Consider the following 26145-nt stretch of genomic DNA (forward strand, 5'->3'; position numbering starts at 1 on the left):
ATGTGAGATGGATGCCACATACACGGCAGACAGATTGAAGGAGCCAGTGTATGTAATTTCCAGAGTGTGCACTGTGTCCGTAACATATCCATTGTCAGTAATGCAGACAGATATGGCTTTGAGAATCTGGCTCACTGGAATAAGATGACCAAATAAGCTTGCTAGAATTAAGGAACATTTAACGTTTGAAGTTTCCAAGTTGCACTACAAGAAAGAGTGATAGGTAGCCTCAGATGACATAAATGACAACTATTCATATATGTTTTGTAATATCACAGAAAACCAAGTGTGTGTGTTGTGCATGATCTTCAAACGTGGTCATCATCTTATATGACAATCTGGATATTATTTGTATAGGAGTGCAATATCTGTGACAAAAATCCCTACTATTTACATACTCACATAATGCAAACTGAATTACATTTTGATTATGTTAAGATATGCACATTTGTTATTGTTATTGTTATCTGGGTTTTGTATAGCGCCGAATCACCGTCAGGTCTCTAGGCGCTTCTGACAGATACAGCAACAAGAGTTTGGTAGGTAAGCAAGGAATTCAGATTATAGCAACCTAACTCAAAGAGAGCCGAAGGCGTCTCTAAATAAAAGTGTTTTCAAAGACTTTCTAAAAAGGAGAAGGTTAGTTTCTTTACGAAGGGGCTCCGGTAGTTTATACCACATTTGTGGGACTTGGATTGAAAAGGATCTCCCGCCTTTGGTTGCCATTTTGAAGCGCGGACATGACAGTAATTGGGAGTTGGAAGATCTTAGTGCTCGCTTGGGATTGTAGACCTCAAGCCTTTAACAATATGTCTGTGTATTTCACAGCAATATATTGCATGTCCTAGTGTCCACACCATGACCGTAAGGAGTCACACATATGCGCACTGTTAACATACACATGTGATACATAAGTCTACAAGCATGTCAGCAATTTTAATTTGAGCAAGAAATGTGATCCCTGGGAGTGTTTACCTGCATTGCACAAATCAATTCAATGTACCACACACAGAGGGCTAGTAGCAGCAATGAAAACACACGCATTTGCCATTTCTATAGTGAGGCCTCATCCAAAAACAACACTTTAGCAGCAAATGAGTCACTTTAGTAGGAAAAGGGACACTAGTAGGAAACTTGACACTTTAGTAGTAATAGTGACACTGTAGTAGGAAACGGGACAGTTTAGGAAACAAAATGTTTTAGCAGTAAAGGTGACACTTTAGTAGGATATGTGATGCTTTAGTAAGAAATGTGGCTTTTTGGGAACAAGGGGGCATATTATCAAGGGATTTATCTCCGCTTTTTTGGCTTTAAAAGCCAAGAAAGCGGAGATAAAATTATCTCCCTATCAGCAACAGGGTGCTAACACGTAAATTCGCATGTTAGCACCCTTTTTCTCTACGCTTCCCTTGCATCTCTAATGAGATGCAAAGGGGGCGTTCCAGAGAAAAATAATAGGAGAAATGTTCTTAAGCGACATTTCTCCTATTAGCAAGGATTTGGAAATATTCGCGCTAAGCGCGAATATCTCCAAAAGCTAACACCTGCCCTGAGCTGTTCTTAGCCATGTTATCCAATGGTAGGTGGATAACATGGCTAAGAGCATTAGCTCGGTAATGCATGAATATCGCTGATTTTTCAGCGATATTCATGCATTGCGGCCGATTTTTATCGCTTTTGCGATAAACCTTGATAATAGTAAGGTTTATCTGCGATAATTTCTGGCGATGCTTAGCGTTAAAAAATTCGTTGCTAAGCATTGTTAGCGACAAATATCGCTTAGCGTTGGTAATATGCCCCATGATGCTTTAATTGTAAAGATGATGCTTTTATAAGGAAATGTGATGCTTTAGTAACATATGCGACGCTTAAGTTGGATATGTGACGGTTTAGTAGGATACATGACGCTTTAGTAGGAAACATGATGCTCTAGTAAGATATGTGATGATTTAGTAGGATATGTGATGCTTTTACTAGGATATTTGATGCTTCAGTACTAATGTGACAATTTAGTAGGATATGTGGCACTTTAGAAGGATATGTGAGGCTTTAGTAGGATACTACGTGATGCTTTAGAAGGATATGTGATGCTTTAGTGGGAAATGTGTTACTTTAGTGGGATATGTAACTTGTTAGTAGGAAAAATGATGCTTTAGTAGGATATTTGACACATAAGTTTTAATCATGACGCATGAGTCGGAAATGTGATGCATCCACTTAGGAAATGATGCAATGGCTCAGTAATGCTGCAAAATACGAAGTGTGAAGTTACGTTCACTTTCACTTACAGCCTTTTTGTCCGAGCTGGCTCTTGGAGGTGTTTGATGTATGCTCTTAAGGTTTGGTGTGCTATTTGGTCTTTTTGGTGTCTCTGCTGTCCCTGTTGTGGAACTAAACTGTCATTTGTGTTTTGTTATTGTTATTTGTTAAGTTTTGTCCAATGTATTGTCAGGTGATTGTCATTTTAGGAAGAGGGGAAATGATCCTTTTTGTGTTTTTTTGGGTTTAAGGTGGCTAGTGTGGGTGGGGAGATGTTGGCAGGCGCATATCAAAGAACTTGTCAGATGAGCAGTATGGTGGCCTGCTGAGGTTATTGGTGCAATGCCTACCAAACAGGGTCGGCCGCGGAGGTAGGGTGAGCCAAAGCTACCCTACATGTGAGAGGGGGGAGAGCTGGGAGCAGATGCGCTAACAAATAAGTCGGCTATTCAATTTCCAGCGACTGAAGCACTGATGGGCAGATGTTGTAAGCTGGGAGGCAGATCTCCTTGATCATCTGGGGATAGAAGTAGTTGGGCCTTCCGGTAAGTCCATATATTCCATGAGCTTGTAGCTGTGTGTCTTTCACACACATCTTAAAATGTTTTTTCTTCAGGAAGGTCCAGATATGTTTGTGTGCTAAGATGGTATGATACAAGTTAACTCAGTTAAATATACAGGACAATACACAGGGGCCTGTCACAGGGGCATTACAGTATCTAAAGCATACCATGCTGTGCAGGGAAAGGGAGGCTCATAGGTGCTGTGGGGCCCATCCGGCACTGTGCAGGGAGTATTGTCACCCCACCTGCTAGATCATTTCTGACTCCAAACTGTAGGGGTCACTCACCATGTATGGTTGCAGGGCTGCACTCTCACATGTTATCAGGCCACAAGTTGGACAGGGAGTTTGGGTTACCCACAAATGATCACATATACATTTATATTACACATATTTTAAATAATTCTGTAATGAGCCTGTACTGGCTTTGAATGATCATTATTCATTTACAGTGTACTGGTCACATAAAAGGAGCTAAGTGAAGAAGACAAACATGCGTGGGTCCTGTCTGATGTGTGTAACATTGTAAAGAACACATATTGACTTGAGGAGGCCCCAGCATTATCATACTATGCAGAGTGTTATCAGTCAAATTGGACTGTTCACAGAGCCATCAAGGACAGGCACCCTTGTCTGAATTCTGTGCACCTTATACCTGATGTGCCTGGTATTATCTGAATGCACTGCAACATGACTTACATATATCCATCATTAGGCCATTTCAACTTTGCCTTCTGTTACAAGTGCATTTTACAGACTGTACCAGGCATTTGTGAAGTCAGTGAACTGTGCTTCATATGTACCCAGTGAACATGTTCAGCATTCACAGAGCAATGTACCATCTTTTTGTCTTGTAGCTGGACCTAATCCATACACCCGTGACGAGGTGGCAAGCTTCAAAGATCCCAATGCTACAAGTGAGTGTCAACAGATTGTTTCTCTGCTCTGTAAGGATTGTGGGTGTTCCTGTAAATTGGTTGCAGGGAAATGTGTAAGGGCTATCATCAGTCAACAGAAACAAGCTCAACGTGGCATGTAGTTTCACAACAGACGTAGAAATAAGGTGCAAGTGTGATTGACAGGGCCAAATTGCTCTATGAATTCATTGCCAATGTATGCAGGCCCAAATGATGGACGGCTCTGAATCTGCTGTGCAAACGTTGTGCCACCTATTGTGTGAATGCTTATGGCACATGTACCATCACCTGCCCCAAAACCAATTGCTGGTCATTAGTTCATATGTGTCTCACCCATACTATGGACAGAAAGTGAAAACATGTTACCTAAAATATGTGATACAAATATTGCTTGGGGTTGGCTGTTTTTTTTCCTGACAGATTTGAACCGTTTACGATGTCGGTGGGACCGACACCGACATGCAGCTGGTGTTGGTCCCGCTGACATCTAAAACCGCGGTCAGACTGCTGCATTTTGATGTGGTCGGTCGGACTGTATTGCCCCAAGGATCAACCAACAGTGTCTGATGGCTCAAGGAGCCTGTCTGGTAGTCGGTCAAAACACATGGATATTATGACCCACCTTTCCGGCCAGCCATTTGAAGCCGGGTCTTCTGAAGTGAAAAGGCTGGTGCAAAGGCTATTTTGGGGCTTCTAGCAGGGCCTCTATCCCCCATGGCCCTCTGCTGTGGGCCCAGGGGGGCACCTGTGTTAGTGCCCCCCCAAACATCCCTGCATCGTGTGGCAGGCACTGCATGGTTCCTGCCACAGAGTGCAGGGATGTTTATAAACATGACTCTTGACATTGGGGCTTGTGCTGTTGCCATTTTCGAGGCCGCAACACAAGCCACAATGCAAAGAGGCATGTTTCTTACCACCTCCACAGCGGTCAGATCGCAATTTGGTGGGCGGGACCGCCGTCTACCTGTCGGCCGATCTCGTTCCACCAATGATTGTGATCAGACGCTCGTCCGAATGCATCATAATCAGCCCCATTATGTTTGGCCTAGTCCAAATTTGAGCAGGACACAGGAAAGTTTGGGGTGTAACACATATCCAAGACAATACTACCAATTGTCAACAGCACATATAATGTGGACATGTGCACAGTGAACATCTTTTCCAATGTATTTGTCCTTCTAGTGTGTGTCCACATCATACCACGGTCATGCCTGCACAATACGTTCCTCCACCCTACCAAAATTGGTACAGTCTAAATAATTGAAAGCATGTCAGTCATTCATGCCACTCAAACAGCAAATAGTTTTGGGATCCATGCAGTACCTGTAGTTCAGCATCTAGCCAAAGTTCGGACTCCAATGGACTTGGGTGACCATGTGACCAGGCGCGGCATCACAAAATATGAGTCTTTCTAGTATGGATGCTGCATATTTATTTGTGAGGTGGCATAGTTAAAATAAATCATTCATGATACTAAAACCAGTGGCCAAGTTACATATCTCCAATTGTTGCAGTGAGTGTGTATGTCTTTTGTCCATTCCAATGACCTACTTGGGTTCACCCCTTAGTCCACATTTATCATGATATATGGCATCTGTTATTCTGCATCATGGTTACCTGCGCATCACTCAGAGTACTGCATATCGGTGACATGCTAGATGGGGTGACAGAGGAGCAATTGCCAAAATGGCATGGTGCTATGAAGGGTGTTGTCACGAAACTCAATATACACACAGATTCCGAGGGAAGAACTTCAACCTGCCTGTCTGATGCACATTGCTAGTGTATGTGTCTATATGGTAATTTACGGTAATTTTTGTGTGGCAAGTCCACAAAGGCTGTGATGATTCCTACCTCAGTGCAGACTGAATAGGTATGAGTTGATATAGGACATGTCACCAGTCCACACAAGTCAATGCAATTATATGCCTGACTCGTCCCTCATAAACCCAATGCCCTATAATAGACATGTGTCCATACCTTTGTAGTGTTTTGTGAGGAATAAAGCCAATGTGCATACAACTCAGCCTCCAAACATCCCTGACTCTTGCCCTTTGTGGTGACAACCTAGTTCATCCTCTACCTTGACAGATCCCTGTTTCACTTCTTCCGACTTTGACATGTGTGGCATGGTGAGACAATTTGCCTTCTGACTCCCTTCTGCCACGTGCTGCAACTTCACCCAGGGCCACATCACATGTAGGATGTAGTACCACAATGGGCTCTTCTCTGTCATCCCTTCCCAGCTGCGACACATGTGTGACATGGCCAGATATAACAATGCATGTGTCTTGTTCAGGCTACATTACATTACACATATCCCTTCTCACGTCCTTCATATGCAATGTCTCCCCATTCAGACACAGTGGCAGTTCAATGCGGTCATCCAGTGCCTACAATGCACTTCTCTACCAGGGGCCCACCTGGGTCACACTCCATCTTTTGTTTCAACACACATGTTACTTTGGTGTCCATCACTTGCATTAACCCCCTCACTTAGTCTGATTTAGTACATGACAGATGTTTGGCAAGTCCCTACCATGGCAGTTGACACCTGTGTGCTCTCACCCCACACATCACTACAGCTGTGTGCTATGTAGTTTCATGCAGTTTACTATACTTGTGGCTCTTAGCATGTTCGACTGACCTACGACGCCGCTACCCTCCAAGCACTCAACACCGGCCGACATCCAGCCTGCTACCAAGCCACCCCGAAATGCACCCACGGAGCCTTCACCTGCCACGCCTGCTACTTCACCTGCACTCGGTCCTGCACCGCACCAGCCAAAACAGCCACCAACAACAACCACCTCAAGTGCATCCTGCTCAACACCCGCTCCATCCACAGGCACGCCATCGAACTATGGGACCTCCTGGACAAAACGGCACCAGACGTCGCCTTCTTCACGGAAACCTGGATGAACGCCTCCTCAGCCATCCTGGACGGCTACAAGATCATCTGGAGGGACCGCGTCAACCAGACCGGAGGAGACATCGACATCGCCCACAGAAACACTATCCGCATTACGACCAACACCGACGACACCCTCCCCACCGCAGAGCACCTGCACTTCCAGATTCACACCGACCCCAAGACCACCCTCAGAGGAACCCTCATCTACAGACCCCAGGGACCACGCTCACACTTCGGCGAGGCCATCGCAGACTTCATCAGCCCGCTCGCCCTCGCCTCCCCTGACTACATCCTCCTAGGAGACCTCAACTTCCACCTGGAGAACGACCAGGACAACAACACCACCGCCCTACTAGACAACCTTGCCAACCTCGGATTCAAGCAACTGGTCAAAACCCCCACCCATTACACCAGCCACACGCTCGACCGTGTCTTCTCCTCCAGCAACCACCTCTCCTTCAGCCACACCACCGAGCTCCACTGGACCGACCACAGCTGCGTACACTTCAACTTCAGGAAAACAACGACCCACCACCGCCCTCAACAAACCCCCCGAAGATGCTGGAGCAAGATCACCACCGACCAACTCACCACCTCATTGCGCCTAAACGCTCCCACCAACACCATAGACCCCAACGAAGGAGCCCGCAACCTCACACAGTGGATCACCGACTGCGCCAACAGCCTTGCTCCACTGAAAAACCCTCCCAGCAACCTCAACAGCAAGAAAGCCGCGTGGTTCACCAACGATCTCAAAGACTCCAAGAAATCCTGCCGTGACCTCGAGAAAGCCTGGCGCCACAACCAGTCAACGGATAACATGACAGCCCTCAAGAATGCCACCCGCAAACACCACCAGCTGAACGCACCACCAAAAGGTCATCCTTCCGAGAACGACTGGACAACAACACCCACAACAGCAAGGAACTCTGCAACGTAGTGAAAGAGCTCTCCAACCCCAACGCCAGCGACAACGACATCACGCCTTCTCAAGACCTCTGCGACTCTCTGGCCACCTTTTTTCACCGTAAGATCGTCGACATACACAACCGCTTCGGCGCTCTGAACACGTACCCCACCACCGAACCTACATTCCCCACCACCACCATGTGCGCCTGGACTCAGGTCAGCACAGAAGATACCACCCACTTGATGAACACCATCCACTCGGGCTCCCCAGCCGATCCCTGCCCACACCACATATTCAACAAAGCCGACTCCATCATCACACCCATACTTCGGGATATCATCAACAACTCCTTCATATCCGCCACCTTCCCAGAGAGCTGGAAGCACGCAGAGATCAGTGCCCTCCTGAAGAAACCCACCGCAGACCCCTCAGACCTCAATAACTTCCCCCATCTCGCTCCTTCCTTCCCCAAAAGTCATCAAGAAAACCGTCAACAAACAGCTGACAGCCTTCCTGGAGGCGAACGGCTCCCTCGACCCATCGCAGTCCAGGTTCCAAGCAAACCACAGTACCGAGACCGCCCTCATCGTGGACACCGACGACATCCCGACCCTGCTGAACAACGGAGATACCGCCGCCCTCATCCTGCTCGACCTTTTGGCTCCGTTCGACACGGTCTGACAACCCACCTCCGCCACGCCGGGATCCAAGGAAAGGCCCTGGAATGGATCACCTCCATCCTCTCCGACAGAACCCAAAGAGTCCGTCTCCTGCCCTTCCTCGCAGAAGCCACCAAGATCATCTGCAGCGTACCTCAAGGCTCCTCGCTCAGCCCCACCCTCTTCAACGTCTACATGAGCCCAATCGCAGCCATCGCACGCAAGCACAACCTCAACATCATCTACGCTGATGATACCCAACTGATCCTCTCCCTCACCAACGACCCCAACTCCGCCAGAGCCAGCTTCCAGGACGGAATGAAAGACATCGCAGACTGGATGAAGCTCAGCCGCCTTAAACTGAACTCAGACAAGACGGAAGTCCTCATCCTCGGCCCATCCATTTCCGCCTGGGACGACTCCTGGTGGCCTCCTGCTCTGGGTCCCCCACCCAAGTCCACGGAACATGCACGCAACCTGGGCTTCATCCTTGACTCCTCCCTCACGATGGCCAGGCAAGTTAACGCAGTTACCTCCTCCTGCTTCAACACACTCCACATGCTCCGTAAGATCTTCCGCTGGATCCCTACTGGAACCAGGAAAACGGTCACCCAGGCCCTCGTCACCAGCCGTTTGGACTACGGGAACGCCCTCTATGCTGGGACCACCGCCAAACTACAGAAAAGACTCCAGCGCATCCAGAATGCCTCAGCACTACTCGTCTTGGACATCCCCCGACACAGCCACATCTCCGCCCACCTGAGGGACCTGCACTGGCTCCCCGGCAGCAAAAGGATCACGTTCAGACTCCTCACCCACGCACACAAGGCTCTCCACGACTTGGGCCCCGAATACCTCAACAACCGCCTCACTTTCTACATGCCAACCCGCCAGCTCCGCTCCACCAGCCTCGCCCTCGCCACCGTCCCACGGATCCGCAGAACCACCACCGGAGGAAGATCCTTCACCTACCTGGCGGCCAAGACCTGGAACACCCTCCCCACCCAACTATGACTCACCCAGGACCATCTCTCCTTCAGGAAGCAACTCAAGACCTGGCTTTTCGAGCAGTAGCAGACCCCCCCGCGCCTTGAGACCCTAGCGGGTGAGTAGTGCGCTTTACAAATACTCTTGATTGATTGATTGATTGATTGTTCCTATTTGTTGATACTTCACATGCCCCACATCTGACCCCCTCTCTGGTGTGTGTAGTTTCTCCCCTGACAAGCCCATTCCATTTAATTGTTTTACAGTACAGATCTGTGTGCATGGGCCCAAGTTAGACACAGTGGCCTCATGGTGCAATGTGGTCTGCATTGTCAGAGTCAGGTTGGGAAGGGTTAATGTGTCCATGCATGATGTGTTGTTCCAGTAAATGTTTTTTGCTTTATATTCTTGACTTGTAGTTCTGGTAACTCATGTTGTACATTCCACTACAAGTGCCAGTATACAAAGCTGACCCTGGACTGGCACTGCACTTCATACATGGAAGGGAGAAACATGATGAAGCTGGAATGAACTGTGCCACATGTAACTAGGTAGTTTGATTTACATTTATGTGATGTTTAATGGTACATGATCAAGATTTCTGCCCTTTGCCCTGCACACTTTGTCCCCTGTTGTGACTTATCCTGTATGTCTTGTTCCTCATGGACAGCAGTGTCCTGTCCCAGAACTCCTGCCACCAATTCCCCTGGGATGACAGCTTCAACCCTCTCCTCCAAGGCATTCAGCTCCTCCTGGGGCACCAGGCAAACTCCTCCAGTCTGCATGGCTGTCTTCAGGTTGTTGGCCAGTTTCTCCTTTGTCCTGTGCTTATAGTCATGCCTGTGTTTTTTACAGTCGGTGACTGACCTCCTTCGCTTGTCCCACCCTTTTGCTCTTGGCCACTATGGACAGCCAAATGGCTCTTTGTTCCCTAACAGAAATTTTGAGGTTAGAACGAGCTGATGTTGGTGCTCTGTCACCTCAGTGATCAACATGGTATTCTCCTCCTCACTGAAATTGCACTTCCTCCCCTGGGAGTCTGCCTGGACATCCTGAGGGTGCCGGAGTTGTCTTGCCTGCTGTTCTGTTCTCCCCGCTTCATGGCTGCCTTCTGTGATGCACTGGGCCAGGGACAGACTGATTTGCATATAGCCAGGTTCTGAGCTGGGATGGTGCAGTGAGATAAATAACGGTGATGGATCAAGCCCTGATCTTTGGACTGGGTAAGAGTGGTCTGCTTAATTCAGACACTCTGTTCATCACCACCCCCTTTTCTGAATCGTTTTTGGCCACTATAGGTGTGGCAGGGTATACTCAGACATGAGTCCCTTTCTCACTGCACCATCAGGATTCAAGCAAGCCGGGCCGAAGAAGGCTGAAATGCCAGAAACCGGTCCCCGGTAGCTTGTCTCCTTTCTGGTGAAGAATTGGCTTGGTAGTTTAGTCTGCCCTGTTCCCATGATGCACTGGGCCAGGGACAGACTGATTTGCATATAGCCAGGTTCTGAGCTGGGATGGTGCAGTGAGATAAATAACGGTGATGGATCAAGCCCTGATCTTTGGACTGGGTAAGAGTGGTCTGCTTAATTCAGACACTCTGTTCATCACCACCCCCTTTTCTGAATCGTTTTTGGCCACTATAGGTGTGGCAGGGTATACTCAGACATGAGTCCCTTTCTCACTGCACCATCAGGATTCAAGCAAGCCGGGCCGAAGAAGGCTGAAATGCCAGAAACCGGTCCCCGGTAGCTTGTCTCCTTTCTGGTGAAGAATTGGCTTGGTAGTTTAGTCTGCCCTGTTCCCATGATGCACTGGGCCAGGGACAGACTGATTTGCATATAGCCAGGTTCTGAGCTGGGATGGTGCAGTGAGATAAATAACGGTGATGGATCAAGCCCTGATCTTTGGACTGGGTAAGAGTGGTCTGCTTAATTCAGACACTCTGTTCATCACCACCCCCTTTTCTGAATCGTTTTTGGCCACTATAGGTGTGGCAGGGTATACTCAGACATGAGTCCTTTTCTCACTGCACCATCAGGATTCAAGCAAGCCGGGCCGAAGAAGGCTGAAATGCCAGAAACCGGTCCCCGGTAGCTTGTCTCCTTTCTGGTGAAGAATTGGCTTGGTAGTTTAGTCTGCCCTGTTCCCATGATGCACTGGGCCAGGGACAGACTGATTTGCATATAGCCAGGTTCTGAGCTGGGATGGTGCAGTGAGATAAATAACGGTGATGGATCAAGCCCTGATCTTTGGACTGGGTAAGAGTGGTCTGCTTAATTCAGACACTCTGTTCATCACCACCCCCTTTTCTGAATCGTTTTTGGCCACTATAGGTGTGGCAGGGTATACTCAGACATGAGTCCCTTTCTCACTGCACCATCAGGATTCAAGCAAGCCGGGCCGAAGAAGGCTGAAATGCCAGAAACCGGTCCCCGGTAGCTTGTCTCCTTTCTGGTGAAGAATTGGCTTGGTAGTTTAGTCTGCCCTGTTCCCATGATGCACTGGGCCAGGGACAGACTGATTTGCATATAGCCAGGTTCTGAGCTGGGATGGTGCAGTGAGATAAATAACGGTGATGGATCAAGCCCTGATCTTTGGACTGGGTAAGAGTGGTCTGCTTAATTCAGACACTCTGTTCATCACCACCCCCTTTTCTGAATCGTTTTTGGCCACTATAGGTGTGGCAGGGTATACTCAGACATGAGTCCCTTTCTCACTGCACCATCAGGATTCAAGCAAGCCGGGCCGAAGAAGGCTGAAATGCCAGAAACCGGTCCCCGGTAGCTTGTCTCCTTTCTGGTGAAGAATTGGCTTGGTAGTTTAGTCTGCCCTGTTCCCATGATGCACTGGGCCAGGGACAGACTGATTTGCATATAGCCAGGTTCTGAGCTGGGATGGTGCAGTGAGATAAATAACGGTGATGGATCAAGCCCTGATCTTTGGACTGGGTAAGAGTGGTCTGCTTAGTTCAGACACTCTGTTCATCACCACCCCCTTTTCTGAATCGTTTTTGGCCACTATAGGTGTGGCAGGGTATACTCAGACATGAGTCCCTTTCTCACTGCACCATCAGGATTCAAGCAAGCCGGGCCGAAGAAGGCTGAAATGCCAGAAACCGTTCCCCGGTAGCTTGTCTCCTTTCTGGTGAAGAATTGGCTTGGTAGTTTAGTCTGCCCTGTTCCCATGATGCACTGGGCAAGGGACAGACTGATTTGCATATAGCCAGGTTCTGAGCTGGGATGGTGCAGTGAGATAAATAACGGTGATGGATCAAGCCCTGATCTTTGGACTGGGTAAGAGTGGTCTGCTTAATTCAGACACTCTGTTCATCACCACCCCCTTTTCTGAATCGTTTTTGGCCACTATAGGTGTGGCAGGGTATACTCAGACATGAGTCCCTTTCTCACTGCACCATCAGGATTCAAGCAAGCCGGGCCGAAGAAGGCTGAAATGCCAGAAACCGGTCCCCGGTAGCTTGTCTCCTTTCTGGTGAAGAATTGGCTTGGTAGTTTAGTCTGCCCTGTTCCCATGATGCACTGGGCCAGGGACAGACTGATTTGCATATAGCCAGGTTCTGAGCTTGGATGGTGCAGTGAGATAAATAACGGTGATGGATCAAGCCCTGATCTTTGGACTGGGTAAGAGTGGTCTGCTTAATTCAGACACTCTGTTCATCACCACCCCCCTTTTCTGAATCGTTTTTGGCCACTATAGGTGTGGCAGGGTATACTCAGACATGAGTCCCGTTCTCACTGCACCATCAGGATTCAAGCAAGCCGGGCCGAAGAAGGCTGAAATGCCAGAAACCGGTCCCCGGTAGCTTGTCTCCTTTCTGGTGAAGAATTGGCTTGGTAGTTTAGTCTGCCCTGTTCCCATGATGCACTGGGCCAGGGACAGACTGATTTGCATATAGCCAGGTTCTGAGCTGGGATGGTGCAGTGAGATAAATAACGGTGATGGATCAAGCCCTGATCTTTGGACTGGGTAAGAGTGGTCTGCTTAATTCAGACACTCTGTTCATCACCACCCCCTTTTCTGAATCGTTTTTGGCCACTATAGGTGTGGCAGGGTATACTCAGACATGAGTCCCTTTCTCACTGCACCATCAGGATTCAAGCAAGCCGGGCCGAAGAAGGCTGAAATGCCAGAAACCGGTCCCCGGTAGCTTGTCTCCTTTCTGGTGAAGAATTGGCTTGGTAGTTTAGTCTGCCCTGTTCCCATGATGCACTGGGCCAGGGACAGACTGATTTGCATATAGCCAGGTTCTGAGCTGGGATGGTGCAGTGAGATAAATAACGGTGATGGATCAAGCCCTGATCTTTGGACTGGGTAAGAGTGGTCTGCTTAATTCAGACACTCTGTTCATCACCACCCCCTTTTCTGAATCGTTTTTGGCCACTATAGGTGTGGCAGGGTATACTCAGACATGAGTCCCTTTCTCACTGCACCATCAGGATTCAAGCAAGCCGGGCCGAAGAAGGCTGAAATGCCAGAAACCGGTCCCCGGTAGCTTGTCTCCTTTCTGGTGAAGAATTGGCTTGGTAGTTTAGTCTGCCCTGTTCCCATGATGCACTGGGCCAGGGACAGACTGATTTGCATATAGCCAGGTTCTGAGCTGGGATGGTGCAGTGAGATAAATAACGGTGATGGATCAAGCCCTGATCTTTGGACTGGGTAAGAGTGGTCTGCTTAATTCAGACACTCTGTTCATCACCACCCCCTTTTCTGAATCGTTCTGTGAAGTGTGGCATATTTTTTTTCTCACAAGTGTAATTTGTTATATTTTTTGTGATGCTTCACGCACTGAAAAGTTATGCTAAGTTGGTTAGCATCATTTTACGTGCCGCTAACCAGCCTTACGTAACTTTTGCTCCTGATGAGTCTGTTTGCATAGTGACACCATGCCCACGGAAGCATCATTTTTTTTCACGAAGCTTGTACCTTATGCCACGTGCACAATACTGTAAATTTGCCACATCCATGGTGTTTGAAAATGATGTTGCGAATCACGTCATTTTGAAGCATCGCTGGCGCAACGCAGTGATGCTTCAGGTATTGTAAATGAGGCCCGAAGTGTCCAGATACTAGCTGCAAAAAATAAGGGATGGTGACTTCTCTCTGTACACTTTCTTGTTTCAAGCCTGCCATTGTTGCTGATGCAAGTGCAATGTAACTCAATAACCTCAGACTATATTCTGCAGTACAAACCCTCTTGAAAAAAATGTTCGCATCCTCAAATTCCCTTGCTCTCATCCCAGTCTTTCTTTGCCAAATACCTTTCTGACTTCAGTATTTACCTACCATATTTTTCTTAAGACTTTAGAGAGAAAACCATACAGTGAGCAACCACAGCAAGCTCCTTTGGCAGCTGATGGGGAGGGTGGTGCAGTGCAACAGCTACAAACACTCAAGCAGAAGTGTCAAATAAAAATTGCAAAAAATACGTCTCACTTTGTCGAAGTTCACCCTACCACCACAAAAACAACAGGTGATAGAACACTGGGGACCCACCAAAATGGCCTGATTAACAGAGAACCAACACAGCTTTCACCGTCTGGGAGTGTAGCCCGAGAAGACAACCCCCAGTTATTTCATCACTTGTATCCCCCCACCCCCTCAACCTCACCACTGGGAAGCCTCTGAAGTTTTGTCCTTCATGTCTGTCATACCCCCCCAAATAGGACAGGAGCCAGGAGTAGTAGTCGACACGTCTTTATTCATCTGTCTCCTACTCGTAGCTAACTTCCCATTCCCGGTTCCCTGCTCCTCCCTTTCCTGCTCCTCCCACGAGTCTATCCCAAACACTAGACTGCTGCACACTATACTACATCTCCCCCTTTCTTAGCAAAATAGAATTAACTTCACACATGTTTATAGTTCCTTGACTGGCCGCACAGGTCTGCGGGTTGTTCGCATGGGTCATAGACACGTTGCCGTTCCAGGCTTAGACTCAGTCAGCTCCTCAGGCGTTGGCAAGGTATAGTCTGTTGGAGACACTGCATTATTTGAGCTGTCAGCTGCCTTGACAAGAGTATCCTTGACTGCGCGATTGCGCCTTTGAAAGTGCGAGACATTGTGTGTGATTCTCTGGTTCTCAGATTCGTTGCGGTTTCCAATAATCTTCCGAGTTATCCACTCATTTACAGATTCTGACGCGATCGTGGTTGCCTTTTGTGAAGTGACAGTTGATGGCTCAGTTCGATAGCGACAATCTGTCTTTCTTGGTAGCCCTCGTTCGACTGACGCTCAATCTCCTTCAAGAGTGGACGGTGTTCTGGTTCTCTTCCAAACATCTGCATGAGATTTTACTTCCTTTTGTCTCTTCCGGTCGGGGGCAGCAGTGTCCTCTTGTTACGAGTCGTGCATACCAGGCAGTAAGGCACTATCTGACATGGGTGGCTCGGTTTGGTCTCGGGACTCATTCGTTGACCCTGTTTGTCTCACCCACTCCCACTCGCATTTGGGACCGGTGGACTCTTTGATCATCCGGGCATGTGTGTGTTTCTACCTTATCCACCTATTTCGCCTTCCTTGCTGAGTGGTAGGATAGTCCTTTCCCCCCTCGGTGGGTGCTGTCCCGTATATCTGGTTTCCTTCTGCAAGCACGTTGAGTCAGTCTCGCTGACCCCTTCAGGGGCGCCGGGATATTCTTTATGTCTTGAAATAACTGTGACTGACATGACGTGTTGTATTGTGGGGTGATCAAATATTCTGAGTCATTGACGTGAGATGTGCTGGTTGACTGGAGTGACCGTACAGACATGCTTTCTGAGTTGGAGGAGCCTTTTGCTGATTTCCTCTGAGAACGTTTCTTTGAAATTGTTTTGACTGATACATTTCTTGAGCTGCTAGTCTGTGATGACATGCTCCTGGAGTCGGAGTCATCTGTGAGACATTTTTGTGAGTGTCGCTTTTGAAGTGTCCTTTGTGTTGTTGCTGTGGATAGGTTATTTGCTAGCCATGTGTTTATTTCTTTGGTCTGGTCGTGGAGCATTTGGTATTTGTCCCTCTCACATGGCATTAACTGTCTCTTCCCAGTTTTCTCACTGTTGTGGATGTCTTTAGTGCACATGCCTATCCCTTTTCGGTTCCTGAGTAGCTTACCACGCCTTATGTGATTTGTTTCATCTTCTCGTTCGTTGGTTGCACTGATGGCAGTGACACTTGTGTAATGTGTCCTCCTGCTGAGTGCTTCTTCAGAAGTGTCTACGACATTTGATGGGCAGTGGGTTGCTCGAGTGTGTTCGTATACCGGTGTCCAGAGTTGGCGTGACTTGTCCACTCGCCTGTATTTGATCCTTTCTACATATCCATTGAGCAGACTGTCATCTGTCTCCTTTGTGTGGCCTGTCCCACTTGATGCTTCATCCGAATAGTTTGTAATGTCTGTTGAATGATTCAATGAAGACGTATCAGTGAGGCTGTCGTAATCATCCTTCACTGCCTTTTGTATTGTTAACTCAGGGTGTTTCACGTCACTTGGTTTCTTCCGCTGTTTTATCTCTATTCTGCCTTTGCCCTCCCTCTTTCTAGTTTTGTTTGTTTCTTGGGCTTTCTTCACAGACATGAGAGATGTCTCCTTTCTTTTATCTTCGTGACTTGCATTCGGGTGCAGTTCTTTTGCTAATTGTTTTGCTTTAATCCGCTCTCCAACGTCAGCCCTCCTGATGATTTCTTTTAGCGAGAACTGCCCTTGAAGGATCTTGTGTTTTGTGTCAGGTTTTGAACAACCTTCTATTACCCGGAGTCGAACTGCTTCCTCATCTGTAAATGTGTTGAAATGACAGTGGTGCACCAGACTTTGTAGCCTTGTTATGAAGTTTGGTAATGATTCTCCGGGTTCCTGCCGTGCCGTGTTGAAGGCGATGCGTTCATGATCCACGTCGTCCTTTGTGTTGAAATGGGCGCGTAGCGTCTCTTTGAGTTTTCCATATGTCTCTGTGTCTTTTGCTGAGAATGTTCTTATTAAGCGTCGGCCTTCGTGGCCTACAAGCTGAAGTAGCAGTAGTAGACGTTTTCCATCCCTTCGCTCACCGGTTGTTTCAAGAAAGTCATCCAGTGATTCCAACCACTTGTTCCATTGGGGACCCAAACTCTGACTGTTGGTCTGCGTCACTGTGGGTGGTATTTCAATGCAGGGGTTAGATGTATGTGTTTCTTCTCTCACCGACATGATGGTGAAATGTATGACAATGTCACAGGGCTGTTCCCTTTTCTTCCTGTCTTCTTTTGCTGACCCCCTCGGCCGATGGTCTTTGTTTGGTCGTTTCCTTTGGTTTGTTTTTGTAAGATTCGCTGTGCTCGGGTGACTATTGTATGTTGTCCGCCCCTGGCGCGACTGTCTTGGTATGTTTCAGTGGGTTAGGCTTGGATCTCCTGAGGTCAAATGGCCACCATTCAGCTACACATGCGTGACTCGTGGCTCTGCGAATTCCCGCTTTCTTTGATGTTACGTGCTAGCTGCAGGTAGTCGGTGGGGCTGTCGCAACGATACGTGGCAACTTTGACATCTTTTCCTTGCGTTTCGTTCCAGACAAGTGCAGGTTGTCCAGCCACTTGATTGATGAGAGAAGGCTTCTTTGATATTTGTTTACTCCTGCTTCTGGATCATTTGTTTCTTCGCCTCTTCTACTTTTAATTACTTGTCTTCACGTGGTTCTGAAGTTTACTTTGGTACTTGCCTTTGCTCGTGCTTGTTCCGTTCGGGATTTGCATTTGCTTGTGTTTGTGTACTTGTTCGGCCTCTTGCATTGGCTTGTGCTTGTTGTATGTCTGGTCACTTTTATTTCTTTCACCACTTGTTGTTTGTACTTGTGCTTCTTTGTATCCAGCGTAGTCTTCACTCGTTTCCTGTATTTGCTTGCTTGGGCTGGTTGCGCTGTAATTCATGCACTCTCCAGTGCTTGTTGTGTTTCTTGCTGTCTTTGCTAATGCTTGATGTCATAAAGTCTGTTTGCTGTAGGCTTTCACAACCGCCTGACTCTAAGATAGCCGACACTAAAATTCTAATGGGAGTCAATGGGCAGCACCTGACTTCAAGATGGCCGCCGCTTGGGACACATGACCACTTGTGATTTCCACTTGCAGTTTTATGTTTCCCACTCTGTTTGCTGCAGTCGTTATGCTCACTTGCCAGGACTTTAAATTGAATTCGTGGGTCTTTGAGACTCACCCTTGCACTGCTGATCGTGTCGGTCTGTCCCCGGGTGCTCTCCGACCTCTGTGCTGCTTTTTGCGCCGTTTTCTTTCTTCGGGCCGCTTCGTTTTGAGGTGGAGACGCTCCGGGTGGCCCTCCGATTGTACAGGCAGCTTCACTTCACTCGCTTGTCATATCGTGGGGCAGAATTCAGGCGCGACATGTAGCGCGTTTCATTTTCGCGCTTCTGACACTCGGCGCCGACACAGGCTGCAAGCTCTCTGGTCTTGGGCCGTTCACAAACGGCAGGGGTTTTGGGCAAATGTGGGTTTCGGCATTAATCCCACCCTCGTCGCCAGTGTCATACCCCCCCAAATAGGACAGGAGCCAGGAGTAGTAGTCGACACGTCTTTATTCATCTGTGTCCTACTCGTAACTAACTTCCCATTCCTGGTTCCCTGCTCCTCCCTTTCCTGCTCCTCCTACGAGTCTATCCCAAACACTAGATTGCTGCACACAATACTACAATGTCCATGGTGTTACCTTCCCTAAATGGCTAAAGAGGGTGTTAAAAACATTTTTACACCTACTTCATTTGGATACCCAGAGAATGGTATTCAGCCCTGGTCACTTCTAGACATGATTGTGCTAACACGCTTTATCTTGGTCTCCTCCCAAATTACCTCATTAAGTGCCTGCAAGTAATGCAGAATGCAACTGCATGCCTCTCATACAAACTATCACGGCATGCCTCTATCTCTTCCTTTTTAGCAGAGCTACATTGACTTTCGGCGAGGAAGGGAATCTTGATAATGTCACTGGTATTTGCCCATTGGGCTACTATGAGACTGGCTCCGGTTCTTTCTGAGAGGCATCCCACATATCGCCCGGTAAGATCACTCAGCTCTTCTGATGGCCTATTGAAGCAAGTGTCTCAATTTAAAAGTGCAAAGGTAAGTGGTTATTCTTTCACTGTCCTTGCAGTGCTGGCTTGTAATCAACTCATTTTTAAACTCAGGGAGATTTGAAATTAACCCCTTTTTTGGGAAGGTTAATAACACTCTTTTGTCTACTCTTCATTGCATTGGAGAGCTGTTATCTTTATCCAGTCTGTTCAGTGCCTAGACACTATTTGAAAAGCTGCACATTATACAAGTTCTATCAATCATTAATTCATTAATTCATTCAAAGATGTAGTTGAAACAGCTAAAGAAACAGTGCTGTGATGTTTGCCAACAAAATTAAATAATTGACATTATGTTTCCCATTTTTTCCTATGTCTCTGAAGATCACCATTCAATAATTAATCCTTAATGCAGGGTCTGAAAGTTTTTTTATAGGAGCCCATTACCAGTGCTCCTCAGTACTTGAGAAGTTGAATTCTAAGGCTGCTTATTCTTGATTTCCCCTAATGCCACTTTCTTCTAAACTCTCCATCTTACTCTTTCAGGTACTTATTAATCCCTGCACACTACCTTGGTAAGTGCGAAACTAAATTTGCTTCATCTTTTGTTACGTTGCAGGTCTCAAAACATTGCTGCCTGTTCCCCCCATCTGCACCAACTGTCACAAATTAAGCAATGTTGGCAAAACCTTTCCTAGTTATTTATGTATTTAGTGTCTTTCCTATCACTGTAACAATGTGACTTTATTTTCTATAACTTTGTCATTTTTCTAATACTTTATCACTTTCACTATCCTTCGCAGATCTACTTTAACATAAACCTGTACATTTGGGTGCATTAGTAAACGTCCTCCCACATTGGTGTCTTGAGGGGGTGGCAAATCTTTTGTGAATGGCCTTAATGTCTGCTGCTTTTTAGACACTCACAAAATATGCATTATATTTTCTTGATCAGCACTTGACAGCCCTCTTTTTTTTTAATGAGTACACAGTAGAAATTCCACGCCTTCATAGTAACTCATGCAATTCTTACATTAATTATGCAATAATTATACAATACTTAAATAAATGAATCATTTGTAACTGGGATTATTAAAATCTCTCTTGATGAAAAACTGTGTCTTAATATGTAAATCACAATATAAGTTATGCAGTGCAAACATTCCGAATTTTCTAGTCAGACTTACCGTCAATACCCCCTTACAATATTCTTTCCAGTCCCCAGTGTTCATGACTGCACATTATTAAGGGTGGCAGTTACTTACATGTATGGTACTTCCTTGGTCATGCAAAAGTGATGCAGATCCATCACACCCTCGCTCAACTATGACAACAGTCATGAAGCGCTACATGAGAGGTAACACATGAGACGGGGGAGGGTTAGGAAGAATAAAAGAGTTACAATAATGACATGCCTCTTGTGCTGCATGGTCCAGACCAGGGCTTTCACATAATTATGCGGAATTTAAGAAAAATTACGCACAGCTACACAAAATGTAAAACTGGCATTTGGAGCTATATTTTAGCATGAAATGCGCCTTCATACCCATGTTGTCATTTGCGCTGTACATATCTACATTTTTACTACAAATGCTATATAATTACCTGACGTGGCGTAATACCATAATTTCAGGAAATTGGCATATTAAAAGCAATGTAAATTACTCAAGAGTATGCTGGTGTAACCCGAATTTTGTCTAGCCTCAGTCAAGACCTGTTGTGTTGGTCTATGTCATAAAGTCTTATCGTTTCTTCATGAAGATTCTGATACCTGTATTTATTCTCTGGGGACCAAATTGATGCTGTTATTAAATAGCGTTGTTTTACACAGGAATAGCAGGTTGCAATCCAGATATTAGCAGGTAATTTCAGTATGAAATTGGGAGACTTAGTATGATTGCAAGATTCTTACAATAGATTAGGTCAGGATTGTATTCCACGTATCAACTACTCTAATAACAATCGCCAGGGGCCTGATTCACAAAGGTGATTTACACTTTTGAGTAACTTGCACTTTTGAGTAACCACACCACTTTTTGGCTATTCACAAAATCTGAGTGTAAATCTATTCCCAAAATCAGGAGTGTAACACAGGCCCACACAACCCCCGCAATAGGTTGGGGGGCCCCCTCAGCACAGCACTCTGGCTGCAGAGCTCCTGATTGAGCAAGGAGGGGGCCTCTTCACGTGCCTTGCAGGGAGGCCCCATCGAGTTTCATTTTGCCAGTGTACAAAATGTAACTTACACTTTGATTTTGAGAATAGGCAAAAAGCAGCACACTTACTCAAAGGTGTTAATTACTCAATAGTGTATTAACCCCAGGCCCTTCAATTTGGTGGAGAAATGTAAGTTACACTTTTGGAAAAAAATGATGGTTGGATTTTGTGGATCAGCAATTGTAGTCTCTAATTGCTGGCAAGTTCAAACTACAGTCATGTAGATTGAGCATGTTATTACACACTATCATTGTGCCACTGCCAAGGAGAACAAGGTTATTGGCAGGCATCAACAACCCTGTTTTCCACCATAAAATAACAAGGGGTGTTTCAATGGAGACCAGAGCCCATCTATATGATGCTGCATTCAACTGTCCAAACACTCACAAATTTACATATCTGCATTGGCACCCTCGCACATCGTATCAGTCTGCAGGCTTGCAATGTAGCAATGGAGGAATTAAGGCATTTATTCAGTTGAAAAACTGCCAGTGTCTGAATAAATCCCTGTGAAGAACAATCTGCTCCATACATCAACTTTACTATTTTCAAGACCATTGAGCATCAGAGGCCAAATTACACAGAGTGCCCTGGAGGTGCAGCGGGCATTTGAGCCCGCTCTGCATGCCCTTGGGCACCTTGGTATTACAGAAGGGTCAGCAGATGCTTGTACAGCCCCTTCTCTAATACGGAAAGCGCTGACGCAAATGCTGTGCTATCACTTTCTCAAGAAGGCGTTCCCTCCTTTGCATGGGGGCGTAGCCCCGGAATCCCTTTGCCTCTGTGCCCACGCCGTATTATAGGCATGGGCACAGAAGCAAAGAAGCTATCCAGGTGTGCACTGACAGTGCGTTACCTAAAAGTAATGCACTGTCTTTGCGCCCGTGATAGCAGTCTTCTTGAGGGGGGAAGAGGGTCCCTAAGACATGCCCTTGAAAGTGGGTGCAGTCACTCACTGCACCCACCTGCAAGGGGATCTATATCTCCTGTAAAAGTGCAGGTGGATTGCCACCTGCAGAGCGGAAAACAGAACGGCTGCTTCAAAGCTACTCTGTTTTCACCGGAGAGCGCTGCCCCAAGGGCAGCACGAGGTCACAGCTGTCCTGGGGCAGTGCATCTATGTAACAAGGGCGCACTTTTACTGTTTGTGTCCAGAGCACCTGTTTTAAGCTGTGCCTGGCGCAAACAGGGAAAGTGTGCCTTATACATAATAAGGCCCGTATTACGGTATGGGCACGTTTTCCTGGTTAGCGCTAGTTGCACCTATCAAAAGGTACTCCCAGCGCTAACCAGGAAAATGCATTGCATTATAGTGAAAACACTGCCCCCAGAGGAGCTGTGGGGGCAAGGACTTCAAGTGAAAATTGAAGTGGCTGTTTTCACCATGTAGGCTGCAACCCACCTGCCTATTTTTTTTAAAGATGTTTTTATTATTTAAAGTGCACAGTAGCGGCCGGTGATGGGAATGCTGCGGGGCAGTGGAGAGGGGCGGTGGAGGAGCAGGTTTGGGGTAGTAAACTACGGCATATGGCCGAACAGAGGTAAGTAAACAAATAAATGAATAAAAGGAATTTCATTGTGCGCGCTGCATTGCCAAATGCGATGCAGCGCACGCAACGAAATTCATTTTATTTATTTATTTGTTTACTTACCTCCATTGGGACGTATTCCATAGTTTACCACCCTCCATGCCCCTCCCGCAGCACTCCCACTACTGGCTGCTACTGAAAGAACATATCAGTCACATACATATCAGCATATATTACATCACATCACAGAGTATATACTAGTACAAGGTCAACAAATAATTCTTTCCTGTTAACCCACCTCTATTTGTTCATTCCATTATCTTGTCTTTAGCTCCAAATCACTCGTAGGGGAGGTACACAGCTCACCTCGGTATTTGTTTGAATTGCCCCACTTTCTATCCCATTTCTTGGGACACCTTCTAAATTTGAATACTTCTTTTTATGCAATCAGGCATTTATCTAGTTCCTTTACCCAACCCCAGGAGTACAGCACCTCAGCTGCTCCCCATTACATCGCTGTTGCGTGTTTCACCAATGTATAGCCCAAGGTGATCCATTGTTGTTCCAACACCGTGAGGTCTGTAGCCTTCCATATGTTGAGAAATCCCAGTTGTCGTGTCACTTTTATTTCTTTGCCAATGGCTCTATGCATGTGTTGTGTGGCCCCTTCCCATAAGGCCCATATGTTGGGGCATTCCCATATAATATGATAAATGGTAGCCTCTTCGCGACACTGCCGGAGACACAGTGCATCTTCTCTGTGCCGTATCTCTGTGAGAATAACCCCAGTGAGATAGGTTCTGTGCTGTATTTCTAGTTGGATAAGGCAAAGTTTCAGAGGGGTGGCTGTCTCCCTTAGGGACATTAGTGCAGTTTGCCAATCGTCGTCCTCGATTGGTCCGATATCATCTTGCCATTTTTCTTGGAGGGTGTGGAGTGGACCGTGTAGGTTATTACACAACTTATGATATGTTAATGATACAGCTTTTTTCATGAGGGGTTCAGAGAGTAGCCTGTCCTCCAGGGGGGATGACTCTGCTATATCACCAGTGACCGGAACTGCAGCTTTAAGAGTGCGATGGAGTTGTAGATATTGGAAGACCTCCCCCTGAGCCAGATCATACTCTTTTCCCAGTTCTGCGAATTGTTTTATTTTCCCTCTTTTCAATAAGTGGCCCACGGTAGAGATACCTATGGTGTCCCATCTATTGAACCTGGGTTGATTACAAAGTGTACCTAGTTTTTGAGTTGACCACAACGGGGTGGCCTGGGTCAGGACATCTAGCCAGACGAGTCTCCTATTGGCCTGACGCCAGATGTCGACCGTATGGGCCGTAGGGCCGAAGTAGCGGCTTCTCCTGACTTTATAATAAATGGCTCCCAAGAAACTCTCCCTTTCCATCTGATATTTATCTAGAAGATAGGCTGGGTCTAACGGGGAATGATATACCCAATGGTTTACCACCGACAGCAGTGAAGCCTAGTAATAGAGGCATATATCTGGGAGTGCAATACCCCTGTCATACCACTCTCTGATTATTTTATGTGATGCGATGCGAGGTGCCTTCTCATCGCACAACAGAGTCCTAACCTCACTTTCGATGTTCTTAAAGTATGATTCCAGGAACTTGTTCAAACAATTTTGGAGGATATATAAGAATCGGGGGAGTGCCAGCATCTTAAAAAGGGTGGCCTGGCCCAATAAGGAGAGTGGCAAAGTTCTCCAATGTTTGACATAATTTCGCAACCTGCCAAAGGTACAGCCAGATTTTTGATATGAAAGATAGGGATTATTTAGATTCCAAGGTATCCAAATCCACCCTTTGCCACCTCCACCGCGCATCCTGATGGGAGTTTTGGGATAAGGCCATGTATAGCAAAGATCACTGATTTGGACCAGTTAATCGAATAACCCAAATATTTACCAACATTTGTGAAAATGTTTAAGATTCTATGCACTGATTTTTTCAGAGACGCAAGATAAAGCAGAATATCATCGACATAGAGGGAGATCCTGTCTTTCTGACCGTTAGCCCATTTTTAACCCTCTCTGGAGTGGATCTCCTATTGACCCATGTTGGCACTGGCTCGAGCATCATCAAAAAGATCAATGGAGAAAGGGCCACCTGCCTTTTTATGGGGGATTAAAGATCCTCTTGCAGGTGGGTGCAGTGAGTGACTGCACCCGCCGGCAAGGGGATGTCTTAGGGGTCCATAGGACTCAATTTTCCCCATCTAGATGGCTGCTATCAGGGGGCACACTGACAGTGTGCCACTTTTTAGGAGGCACACTGTCAGTGTACCTCCTGAAAGCTTCTTGGCCTCTGCGCCTGTATCTGTAATATGGCGCTGGCGCAGAGGCAAAGGGATTTCCTCACTTTCATGGGGCCATGCCCCAAGGAAATGAGAGAATGCCCTCTGATGATGGCATTGGTGCGTTATGTGTGGCAGCGCTATCAGTATTACATAAGGGCATGCACATTCATCTGTGGCCACTTCTGTAATACCAAAGTGCCCCAGGGGCACGCAAAGTGGACGCAAATGGCGATTGGGCCTCCGGGACACTTTGGTAACAAGTCCCCTGGTGTTCAAAGGAAGCATCCATTAGCTTTCCTTTTTCAACCATAAGTGGGATGATGAACATCATACCCACCAAATATGTATACAGTTGCAGGATTCTCATTAGGTAAATGATTCAGGTTAAGAAGTGCCCACTCAGACATGGTTTGACTGGGGCATTGCCCCAATTTGGCAGTGTTGCAGACTGCAAACTTATGGCTCTACTACCTCATTTATAATCATGGGAACTTGAGGGTGTCTGACAAGAGAACCTCTGTTGACTCTGCTGTTTTCACTTTGCAGTACACATAGAAAAGTAGAAAAATGAGGTGAAATACGGATATTTCTCCTTGTTGCGCCTCCCTAATGCCACCCCTGGGATGGTGTTAGATTCTGATGCATTCCCAGGATTACGATTCCTTGTAAAACGGGGAATGCTTCAGATTCCATGGGTGATACTTTGGAACACCCACCGCAACACCAATGGAACTACCCTTTCACGAAGTGTTCTACATGAAGGGGGCACATATTTGCAAGGCCATGGAAAGTCACACCTTGTAAATATGCTGCGGCACATTGCGACAATTAAGCA

Source organism: Lissotriton vulgaris, chromosome 6 (genome assembly GCF_964263255.1).
Source record: "Lissotriton vulgaris chromosome 6, aLisVul1.2, whole genome shotgun sequence".
Lineage (NCBI taxonomy): Eukaryota > Metazoa > Chordata > Amphibia > Caudata > Salamandridae > Lissotriton > Lissotriton vulgaris.